Source organism: Microcaecilia unicolor, chromosome 13 (assembly GCF_901765095.1).
Source record: "Microcaecilia unicolor chromosome 13, aMicUni1.1, whole genome shotgun sequence".
In the NCBI taxonomy this organism is placed as follows: domain Eukaryota; kingdom Metazoa; phylum Chordata; class Amphibia; order Gymnophiona; family Siphonopidae; genus Microcaecilia; species Microcaecilia unicolor.
This window is the reverse complement of record NC_044043.1, coordinates 39338531-39350952: the sequence shown is the minus strand read 5'-3', so window position 1 is coordinate 39350952 and position 12422 is coordinate 39338531. Positions and strand designations below refer to the sequence as shown.

At 42.7% G+C, this 12422-nt stretch overlaps 1 protein-coding gene across 1 annotated transcript in view; it reads right to left on the bottom strand.

Annotated features, from left to right (window-relative positions):
• Positions 1-12422, bottom strand: part of ATP2A3 (ATPase sarcoplasmic/endoplasmic reticulum Ca2+ transporting 3) — a 244389-nt gene that overhangs the window by 44428 nt on the left and 187539 nt on the right. The window lies entirely within an intron of this gene.

Genomic DNA, 12422 nt, shown 5'->3' with positions numbered 1-12422 from the left:
ATATAGAAATCCACTTTCAAAGTACAATATTCTAAAATGGATACAGGACACTACAGAAGATTACATGGGTGGATGTTAGTTAATGGACTAAAAATTAACCCAGACAAAACTAATATTCTATGGGTGGGAGAACAGGAGATTCATATGCCAACAACAGATTTAAGACTAGCTAACTCTGAATCTCTCTCCACTCAGATATTAAGAGCCTTTGAATTACAAGAAAACTTTTTCACAATTTAAAACTACTACATACAATTAAACCATTTTGGGGCTCAATTCAATTGCAAATGGTATTGCAGGCTATTATTATGGCTCAGCTGGATCAGTGCAATATTGTTTTGCTGCTCATTGCTGACTACCAGCTTATGTAAGCACCAAATTGTCCAGAATGTGGCTGACAAATTGTTTTTTTAGGGTAAATTTACTGATGATGCCATCCCGTTTCTTGAAAGATTAAATGGGCTTCCTATAAAAACTAGAATTCAATTTAAACTTCTATTGTTCATTTTCAAAATTTTACATGGTTTGGCACCTGACTATCTTTCCCTTTATTTCTCAACCTACTCCTTCTGCTCATGACAGGAAATTCGTTTAACAATTCCATCAAATTCTTTCTGCTGGAAATCTACAACAAGATAAAGATCGATTGCAGGAAGAGGACCTGACTTATGGAACAGGTTACCGTTGCAATAGCAGTTGACTGCTATCATACTTTTAGATGCCTTTTGAAACCTTACTTGTATGAACAATACTTATTGAGTAGTTAATTTTTAGGATTTCTATGTTTTTGCACTTTTAATATGATTAATGTCCTCTTGGGACTATATCCCAATCGCTTATCTTTTTGTGATCTGCCTTGAGCCTTAACTTGGTTAAGCGGAATATAAATGCTCAGGTTAGATTAGGTTAGAATGGAGGGAAATAATGACCTTTAGATTGTAAGCTCTTTGAGCAGGGAGCTTTAGAAATGTTAAGTAGTAGTAGTAGTAGCCTAGTGGTTAGTTCAGTGGACTTTGATCCTGGGGAACTGAGTTCAAATCCCACTGCAGCTCCTTGTGACTCTGAGTGAATCACTTAACCCTCCATTGTCCCAGGTACAAATAAGTACCTTTATATACTATGTAAACTGCTTTGAATGTAGTTGCAAAAACCACAGAAGGGCAGTATATGAAGTCCCATTTCCCTTTCCCTATTTGAGATTCTATGGAATGTTGCTATTATTTGACATTCTACATGGAATGTTGCTACTATTTGAGATTCTTTTTAGATTCTATCTGGAATGTTGCTACTATTTGAGTTTCTAAATGGAATGCTGCTAGTGGAGGAGGTAGCCTAGTGATTAGTGTAGTGGACTTTGATTCTGTGGAACTCAGTTCAATTCCCACTGCAGCTCCTTGTGACTCTGGGCAAGTCACTTAACCCTCCATTGACCCAGGTATAAATAAGTACCTGTATATACTATGTAAACCGCTTTGAATGTAGTTGCAAAAACCACAGAAAGGCGGTATATCAAGTCCCATTTCCCTTCCCTTTCCCAAGATTGGTTTACATTAGAAGGGGTGAGACTTAGAAGAAGGTGCTCAACTAAAAACTATGAAGTGCTACATAGGCTATACCCCCTGGATTCTGTATAGGTCCACCAAAGTTGGGCGCAGATCTCAGATTCACATATAAAACTAGTCAATCCAGCGCTAACAATCAATTATTGGAGTTAACAAGGACTTAATTGGTAGTAATTTGGAGTTGTACGTAGATCTGCCCTATTCTACAATATGTGCCTAAATTTCAACTCCAAAGGGGGTGTGGCCATGGGAGGGGCATGGGCAGGTCAGAGGCATTCCTAGGATTTAGGTGCGATGTTTACAGAGTACCTGCATTTGCCCTCCTGACTGCCATGAGTTGGGAGCAGCATTTTCATCAGCCTTTGGTAGGAGCAAATGCTCACACCCAAAGTTAGGTGTGAAATATGCACTGCTAGTATTCTGTACTTAACACTCCGCGCAGAGCATTATTTATAGAATACAAGCTTAGTGTGGATCATCCCGTCACCTAAATGTGTGTTCCATTTATTGAATCTAGCCATAGTGCATGAGTAGCCTAGTGGTTAGTGCAGTGGACTTTGATCCTGGGGAGCTGGGTTTGATTTCTACTGCAGCTCCTTGTAACTCTGGGCAAGTCAGTTAACCCTCCATTGCCCCAGGTACAAATAAGTACCTGTACATAATATGTAAACTGCTTTGAATGTAGTTGCAAAAACCACAGAAAGGCGGTATATCAAGTCCATTCCCTTTCCCCTACATGCATCCTAAATGGTTAAATAGGTTTTAGAAGGATGTAACAGAATGGGGACAAAGTATACATTTTTTCTACCTGAGCAATTAAGATCCTTCTTGGATCTGAAGAAGATCACAAGCGGAAGGTTCTAAGCAAGCAAAATTATACTGTATGGACGGGATTAATACATGTTAATGGCCTTTCCTATGTGATTCCTAATTCTTTTGACCTCCACACTAGGCGATCGGAATTGTTGAGATAATTAAGGACGCTATACTACATCTCTGGAATCTTCATTTTTTTGTGTTGCCTCACTTTCTTTGGTTTGCAATGGCTAGAATACCGTCATTTCTTTGTAAAACTAGGCACATCCTAACCCCCCCCCAATATGTCCAAGTCTATGCGCAAGGATATTAAAAAAAAACTATGAGATGATTTATCAGGCCTGAAGGGTCATCTGAGACAAATTTACATTTTGGGGAGTTTAAACCTCCTGAATGGTGGTAGTCAAAAATAAATTCTAGATGTGGGTGTCTTCTTCTAGGTGCCCTGACACCACCTGATGAGATTCTATTCTATAATGGCACCTGGACACCCAGACTCTGTTACAGATTACTGGCATAACATGGATCAGCATGCCTTACATTTAGGCATTCACAGACTCGGTGAAACGGCGGGGGCTCAAATGCAGCAAGGACACGCGTAACGTCAGTATTCTGTAACTGGGAGACCTGCCCATGTCCTATCCATAAGCACGTCTCCCTTGTGCACGCCCTTACAGAAAAGTGCTTCATGTGCTTGCAAGCATAAGTGCTGATAGTTGTTGTATTTGCATGCCCAAAGGTGCACATTGCTATGCACACCAAGGAAATTAGACAGGAGATGGTGGGAGCGTGCTTGGCCCATTATCTGGCCTGAAGCCAGTAGGCAGAGCTTGTCACCATACAAAGCAATCTATTTCGAGTGTACCAAGATGGCAGTGGCTGCATAGGGAAACAATTAAACCTCCTTAGGTATAGGTGGTTTCAGCCTTGTCACATGATGCCATCTCCTGTCAATCAAACCTCCTTGATGCACAACTAATTATAAAATTATCGTTGTGCAGGGCAATTCTACAAAAGGGTGCCTAGAAAAAGGGGGAAAAAAAGCACTATTTTATACAGGTAAGAGCACAGGTATATGCGGATTTTATAAAGTACAGATGTACCTTGCAGTCTGCCCAGGTGTCACGCACAGTTAATGTAATGTTCATGTGCGAAATTGTTGCCCTTTGTACTTCAATGTATATACTGTGTTTCAGAAAAGCTTGTTTTCTGCATAACTCTGTCAAAACTTGACCAAATTTCATTAAAATGTGGGATACATCATCCTGAATAAATGTGCAATAAACCTACACTCATGCTGGCCACCTCCCCTAAATGTCACCACCACCCAGCAATTATCGTCATGATATACGCACACACCATTTTGCTTTAAACATACACAGTTACCATGGTTTTCCGTCAGGAGGATCTGATCCTTATTAAAAACTTGTATCTGGAGAAAGGTTATGGTTCTCATAGACTGGTGCGGGAGGTTTCCAGAAAAGAGGTGGAAAAGGGGTAAACAGAGAATATGCTTTGAAGAAATTGCGAGAAACAGACTCAGCTGATCGCTAGTCAGGAAGCAGCAGGGTCTGATCAGTTCACACTGAAGAAAATATTACAACAGTTGAAGAACAAGACAGTGAAGTGATGTCATTTAGGCGCGGTGACCAACAAGAGTGTAGGCTTACTGCAAATTTATTCAAGATGAAATATTCCAAATTTTATTAAAATTGGACCAATTTTGACAGATTATGCAGAAAACAAACTTTGTATAGTTTTTTTTGAAGCCCATGCAATAGAACAAGAGTGGATTATACACAGTAAATTGTTTATATAATTATCTCCTAACTCTTATAAATCGTTATCTCTTGTAACCGTATCAAGATGGTAGTGAACACCTGTTAGACTGCATGCTTTTTATTGTCTCTACTATAAACCACATTATAACAGTACAGCAATGGCACTGAACAAGTTTTATTATTATTACTAGTAAAAAAGGCCCGTTTCTGACACAAATGAAGGGCGCTAGCAAGGTTTTCCTTGGAGTGTGTATGTTTGGGAGAGTGTATGTGAGAGTGACTGTTTGAGAGTCAGAGTGAAAGTGTGAGTGTGTGAGAGAGAGAGTGAGTCTGGGTGTGAGTGTGTTTGTGAGAGAGAGTGTGTGTGTGAGAATGAGAGTGTGTGCAAGTGTGTATGTGAGACACAGTGTGAGAGAGAGTGTGTGTATGAGACCAAGCGAGTGTGTGAGTGACTGTGTGGCACATAGAGAGTGAATGTGATACAGTGTGAGACAGAGTGTGTGAGAGTGAGAGTCAGAAAGACATTGTATATGAGAGAGAGAGTGTGAGCCGTGCCCTCCCAATCCATGGCCATCTGTCCCCTGCCCCCTCCATTCATCCTTTTCCAGCAATTCCCCTCTCTCCCTGAGCCCTGCCCTCCCAATCCATGGCCATCCATGTTTCTCTGTCACCTGCCCCCTCCATTCATCCCTATCCAGCATTTCCCCTCTCTGCCTGAGGCCTGCCCTGCAATCCATATCCATCCATGCCCATCTGACCCCTCCATTCATCCCTATCCAGCAATTCCCCTCTCCCTGAGTCCTGCTCTTCCAATCCATGCCCATCCATGCTCCTCTGTCACCTGGCCCCTCCATTTTTCCCTATCCAGCATTTCCCCTCTCTGCCTGAGGCCTGCCCTGCAATCCATATCCATCCATGCCCATCTGTCCCCTCCATTCATCCCTATCCAGCAATTCCCCTCTCCCTGAGTCCTGCCCTTCCAATCCATGCCCATCCATGCTCCTCTGTCACCTGGCCCCTCCATTCATCCCTATCCAGCATTTCCCCTCTCTGCCTGAGGCCTGCCCTGCAATCCATATCCATCCATGCCCATCTGTCCCCTCCATTCATCCCTATCCAGCAATTCCCCTCTCCCTGAGTCCTGCTCTTCCAATCCATGCCCATCCATGCTCCTCTGTCACCTGGCTCCTCCATTTTTCCCTATCCAGCATTTCCCCTCTCTGCCTGAGGCCTGTCCTGCAATCCATATCCATCCATGCCCATCTGTCCCCTCCATTCATCCCTATCCAGCAATTCCCCTCTCCCTGAGTCCTGCCCTTCCAATCCATGCCCATCCATGCTCCTCTGTCACCTGGCCCCTCCATTTTTCTCTATCCAGCATTTTCCCTCTCTGCCTGAGGCCTGCCCTGCAATCCATATCCATCCATGGCCATCTGTCCCCTCCATTCATCCCTATCCAGCAATTTCCCTCTCCCTGAGTCCTGCCCTTCCAATCCATGCTCATCTATCACCTGGCCCCTCCATTTTTCCCTATCCAGCAATTGCCCTCTCTACCTGAGGCCTGCCCTGCAATCCATATCCATCCATGCCCATCTGTCCCCTCTATTCATCCCTATCCAGCAATTTCCCTCTCTCCCTTAGTCCTGCCCTCCCAATCCATGCCCATCCATGCTCCTCTGTCCCCTGGCCCCTTCATTCATCCATTTCCAGTAATTCCCCTCTCTCCCTGAGCCCTGCCCTCCCATTCCATGCCCATCCATGCTCCTCTGTCCCCTGCCGCCTCCATTCATCCTTTTCCAGCAAGTCCCCTCTCTCCCTTCCATGACCCCCCCCCTCGCATCCATGCTCCTCTCTCTCCCATGTCCCAGCCTGGCCCGCCCTCTTCTCCCCCCCTCCTTCGCATCCATGTCCCCCCCTTCGCATCCATGCATCCCCCCCCCCTTCGCATCCATGCATCCCTTTTTTTTTCTTCTTCGTTTTAACTTTACCTCCGTGGCGGTTCGTGCAGCGAAACGTCAGGGAAGGAGGCGGCGCTCCCGACGTCTTGCTTTCCCTTCGCTGTCTCCCGCCTTCTTTTGAAGGCGGAACACAGCGAAGGGAAGGCTAGACGTCGGGAGCGCCGCCTCCTTCCCTGACGCTTCGCTTCCGGATTTGTTTGGTTTGAGGCGAGGGCGGGGCAAAGACGGCTGGCTGGCTTGAAGGCTTCACACCACGAATCCGGCGCGAACCCTTCAGCCTGGGAGTGACGTCAGATGGCTTCATGGCTTCAAGGCTTCAAGGCTTCACAGAACGTTGTCCTCAGAACGTTGAGGGTGCGTTTTATTATATTAGATTATTACTACTACATTTGTACCCCGCACTTTCCCACTCAAAGCATGTTCAATGCAGCTTACGTAGTAATAGGGGTTACAGAATATTGATAAAGAGAATAAAAGTTAAGTATAGCAGAATAATAAAAAGAGAATCGGTAGGTAAAGAAAGACAGGGGTGAAGGGAGTAGGAGAGGAATGAACAAGGGCAGGTGAATATTGGAAGAGGGGTGGAGGAGGTGGGAGGGGGATGGGTTACAGGATGAGCAAAGGAATTTTGGTTGGAGAAGTAGTCTTAGACTGCTCGTTCTTTTTAGGCTTTTTATAAACTGTTAGACCGTTCATTTTCTATGATTTTTACTGTAAGCCACATTGAAAAAAAACCATGTTTGGAAAATGTGGGATATAAATGTCAAAACAAATAAAAAAACTATGCTAAGGGCAAGGGGGACTTTAAGACAGGGATGAAGGAATTTAACTTTTTCTCTTTTAGTTCCTTGGTAGCTTCAGTGAACGCAATGCAAAAATGATGGTCCTTCTAAACGGAGAACATTTCAGTGATAAGAAGAGAGAGTAAAAGCGTCACTAGGATTTGAAAGATGCCCCAGAAATAACATCTTAGGGAAAAGAACTCAAGGAACGCATTGCGTTTAAAGTATGCACACTAGTCCACAAAATTATTCACGGAGAAGCCCCAGCCTACATGTCTGAGTTAATCGACTTACCGCCCAGAAACGCTAAAAAATCATCCAGAACTTTTCTCAACCTCCACTTCCCTAACTGCAAGGGCCTGAAATACAAAGCGCTGCACGCGTCAACCTTTTCTTACATGAGCACACAGGACTGGAACGCGCTGCCACGTGGCCTGAAAACGATCTGCGAACAAACCAACTTCCGCAAATTACTGAAAACACATCTCTTTGAGAAAACTTACGGAAAGAACCAAAACACATAAATCCACACTCAATGTTCAGTCATACATCAACACATCCACTATGAATTTCCTATCCTGAAACCTCACCACACATATACCTCTACTCACAAAAATGTATACCATATGTTTTCTGTCATGATATATTGCCCCTTGGCTCCTCGTTGTTTCCTTCCAATGTCTCAACGTTCTTTTCCATCGATATATTCCTTAACGTTACTTTGATTTTGTCTCGTATAACTCGTCACAATGTAATCCATAACCGAATTGTAACAAAATGTATTTCCATCATTCATAATGTATTGTAAGCCACACTGAGCCCGCAAAAAGGTGGGAAAATGTGGGATACAAATGCAACAAATAAATAAAATAAATAAGAGGGAGAGAAAAGTGATTCAGAAGCCCTTCCATTAAGCTGTGTTAAGCGCTAACACGTGCTTAATGCAACGAAAATATCTTAAAGCGGGATGAGCTAAAACGTTCTGTGTTAGTTTTGGCATCCGCATGCGCCAAGGGGTCCTTTTACCAAATCACGCTAAAAAGTGGCCGGTGCTGGTGTCGGCGCATGGGTTTTCCGTGCACTGTGGCCACTTTTGGCACAGCGGTAAAAAGGCCGCTGTGCTATATTTTATTGTAATGCCTATGCGATAATTTCTCACAAACAGGGCACAACCAGAAAAACAGAAGAACAGGAACCTTTGTAGGCACACAGACAAGTCAGTCACAACAAGGGCAACGAAAAATGGAGGGGGGCAGCAGACGATGTACAAACTTGCACCTTTATTCATAGGAGCCAACTTTTCAAAATTCTTGGGGATGCTAAGCCCAGTAGAAATAACCCTTCCCTGGACACATACAAGGAATTTTCTCAATATTGGGGGTGCTCAAACACCCACAGCACCTACAGAGTTGGCTCCTATGCCTTTATTAAACATCCAGGACTCGACACGAGTACTCCAGAGAGTCCGAGCGGTTTACGAGGTGTTTTGAAAGACAGACAGCAAGATATTAAATATACCTGCATCATTTTGGTTACTCCTGAGGAAGGCCCCTATGGGCCGAAACCCGACTCGTGTCGAGTCCTGGATGTTTAATAAAGATGCAAGTTTGTACATCATCTGCTGCCCCCTCCTTTTTTCGTCGCCCTTGTTGTGACTGACTTGTCTATGCGCAAATTTCACCATTAGTGCGATGCCATTACCACCATGAATTTAGAAGGCGGTAAGAGCTCCTGTTCTACTCCCACAGTAATCATGGTAGCGTACGGTAATGCGCCCACACTACTCAATTAGTGCAGGCGGGCCTACTCTCCGCCCATGGGCATGCCTCCCATGCTGGAAAATAAAAAAAATATTTTCCAGTGCGGGATTAGCACACGTGCTGAGCAAGAAACTACCGCAGGATGCCTCAGCTTGTCCCATGATTGTGCCCTTTTAGCGCATGGTAGGCTCACATTAGGCCTTCCACGCCTTAGTAAAAGGGCCCCTAATTGCGCAGTAAATATTTTTTTGTAATTATATTTTGGAGGGGCCATGTCAGGGGCAGAGAATGGACGTGGACGCGCCAGTCACCTAGTACATCTATATTGCCGCTGCACTAACTAACACCCGCCCCCTCTGCTTACCCCTCACTCCAGCAATATTCCAACCCCCTCCTTGGTATGCATTCATTCCTGGCCTTCTGCAGCAGACGCCTGCTGGTCCCAGTGATAAGCTCTTCTAGGCCTCCTTTAAATTTGAATATTACCGTTATGGAAGAACTAACTTCCTAATCAAACACACACAAGGAGTCACACCGGTTGCACATACTAAAGCAGGACATGATTATTCACTTCTACCCTAGGTAAGATCGTTTTCAAGTACCATTCTGACCTTGTGCAACTTTTTTTAAAATAGCCCCTTTACTTTCTCACTCCTGTTAGTCTATCATATTAATCTATATGTTCCATCTTTGTTTACACCCTATGCCATCTATTAAAATGTTTTATTGCATTGACATTATAATGTAGTATGCTATGCCATACTTTATTGTAATTTGAATATTTTTACTGCTGTAATTGTCTATTGCTTATGTTTGACTTAGTCGTGCTGTACGCTGCCTTGAGTAAATTCCTTCAAAAAGGCAGTGATCCTGCGGTAATGTTTTTTTTTTTTTTTAATGGCCACACGCTAATGCTAGTGTTAGCGCATGGCCAAAAATGAAACAAATAGAAAAAAGCCATTTTTGACAGCCACAGTAGAAATGGGCTTAGCCTGCAGGAACGGCCCATGTAAGGGAGTGCGAAGCCCATTTCTTGGCGCAGCATAGTAAAAGAGCGGATATAACAAAGAGGGGGAGTACATTTTGCTGAACTTCCCAGAGCCCAACTATAGCAAAATGCTAAATTGTGAGAAGGCCAAGTATTACACAAAAAAACATGGTGACCAGACTGGACAATTAAACACTGAACTTTTATGAAACGTTTAGCAAATGTCTCAGTAGAACTATAGCTGTCTTACCTCAGGACATTGGTAATTAAAACAGTGCAAGTCTTCAAAAATGTTAAGAGGTTGGGGGGGGGGGGAGGGAGAAAACGTTACACAGGCAGTAAGTGAACATTGTGAAAACATTTTTTATACTGACTATAAACAGTTTTACAGTAAGTTATACACAGATGGTTTTCTTACACTACGCAGTAAGAAGCAAATGACAGCCTTCCAAAAATCTTTTTTTCCAGTGCATTATGTTGCTGGAAAACTCCAGTTTTCAGGATGAATATGGGAAACGTAAAGATTAATGACTCTTACACTGAACAAAATCAACTGAGACTCAGTTTCGATGAAGAAATACATTAAGTCAGATGCAGTGCAGTTTTCAGTAGACGGGTAAATTAAAATCAGTCAAAATTTCAAACACATTTAGATAAGACCTAGCATCTCAGAAGACTGCAGTCTAGTTGCAAAGGTTTACTTTTATTTGTACCCCGTGCTTTCTCACTCATGGCAGGCTTAATGCAGCTTACATATACAGGTACTTATTTGTACCTAGGGCAATGGAGGGTTAAGTGACTTGCCCAGACTCACAAGGAGCTGCCTGTGCCTGCAGTGGGAATTGAACCCAGTTCCCCAGGACCAAAGTCCACCACTCTATCCACTAGGCCACTCCTCCACTAGACCCTCCATTAGACCCTACTATGATGTTGATTTAGGGAGAAATTATGCATGGAAAATGGACTCCTCCGTTTCCTCCTCTACAGTATTTCTGTTCCTTACCTAAGAAACAATCATACAACCTCATTTTCAGCTGGATCCCCTGCCATAGTTAGAGCCAAGTTTCTGGAAGCGCATTAACCTGCTAGGACACCTCATATTTTACTCTTTTGGGATCTTGCCAAGTACTTGCGACTTGGGTTGGCCACTGTTGGGAACAGGATACTGGGACTTGATGGACCTTTATTCTGTCTCAGTATGGCAATGCTTATGTACTTATGCCAAAAGTATATGCTGCTAATCTAGACCATTGATTCAAGAACAGCTATTGCGACCAAGCTCCAAAATAACTTGCAAGAAACTGATCAAATTAAAAAGATGATTCTCTAATACAGCTGGATAACTCCCAAATGGTTGCATGTCCTCATTACTTGAGCTACCGTTAGCACCATTCATCCACCATCGTTAATAATTCATGCAGAATTATTTTGTAGCCAAATTGTTATGCATGTAAATTCATTGAAATTAATATAGTGATTTGAAAGCAAATTAACCAGGCGGGTTAAATTATGCATTCACTCTGCCTGTGTTATTCATTACTGAAAAAAAAGGCTTTCAATTTTTTCAATTCGCTTTGAGTCATTAAGCCACAAGTTATCTTTAGCGATGCTTCCCTATGTGATTCATCAGCTTCTTTCACTGAGATCTTTATTATGTGACCGAGTCCATAAAATATACAAATTTATAAATGAAAACAAAATCTAATAAAGGTCTATGAAAGTCTGCAGGGCTTTAAGAATTTTAGTCACTCAAACGCATTTAAAGACATTTGATAAAACTCTGAGAAGGATATTAGTTTCTTTTTTTTCTGTTTCTTTTATTATAACAGTTCTGTAAAACATTGTCCAATATCAACTGGAAGCATACTACTGATACAATTCAAATCAACGGTCAGTATCCACATTCAATACCTTTTATCCATAACAGAAGGATATTAGTTTCAATAGTTGATTTTTCTTTTTAATAACACATTTCTATGTTTGCAGAAATCAAAAAACAAAATTTATTTTTATTTATTGCATTTGTATCCCATATGACTTATTCTTTCTAGCCCAATGGAATTTTGGGAACTATCGGGTCGATACTCAGTGCCAGTTAACTGGACAGGAGCTCCTACTCGGTTGACTAGCACTGACAAGAGTTCCCACAGGATCTTCAGAGATTGCCTAATATCCTGTTTGACTGTCGTGGCACTATCCATTTAGTGCAAGGGAGCTCTGGGGGCAGAGTCAGGAATTACCCAAGTACCGTCAATATTCAGAGGCAGTACCTGGATAACTATCTAGTTAGCTTAGGATGGCAAAGAGCCTGTACTAAGTTAACCAGGTGAGCTACCTGGGTACTGTCTCTGCATATTGGTGATGCCTAGGTAACTTCCATCAGGTTGCCAAGGAACCAGCTGTTCAGTCTGGGGCAAAATGATGCTCTGAAAACTAAGTGGAACAGGGTCACATTTAGCATGGGTGAAGAACCAGCGAAGAGACACAAGAAGTTCAAAAAGGGGCTAAGAAAGTCCAAGGGTTTTTGGACAATTTAATCACCAAAAAATGGTCCAGTGCATTTCTACAAAAGAGACTACAAAATCCATTGACAGTATTACATTTGAAAGCTAAGTGTTACTTTTTTTCTCTTAATAAAGTCACGTTTGATTTTTGGGGATCCATAAGAATTGAAGACCGTTGGAGTTTTTAAAATTGTTTTTTGGAAGGGTTTTTTATGCCTGTTAAGACCATTAACCCTGGGAAATCCTGCCACCTAGGACATACATAAATAAG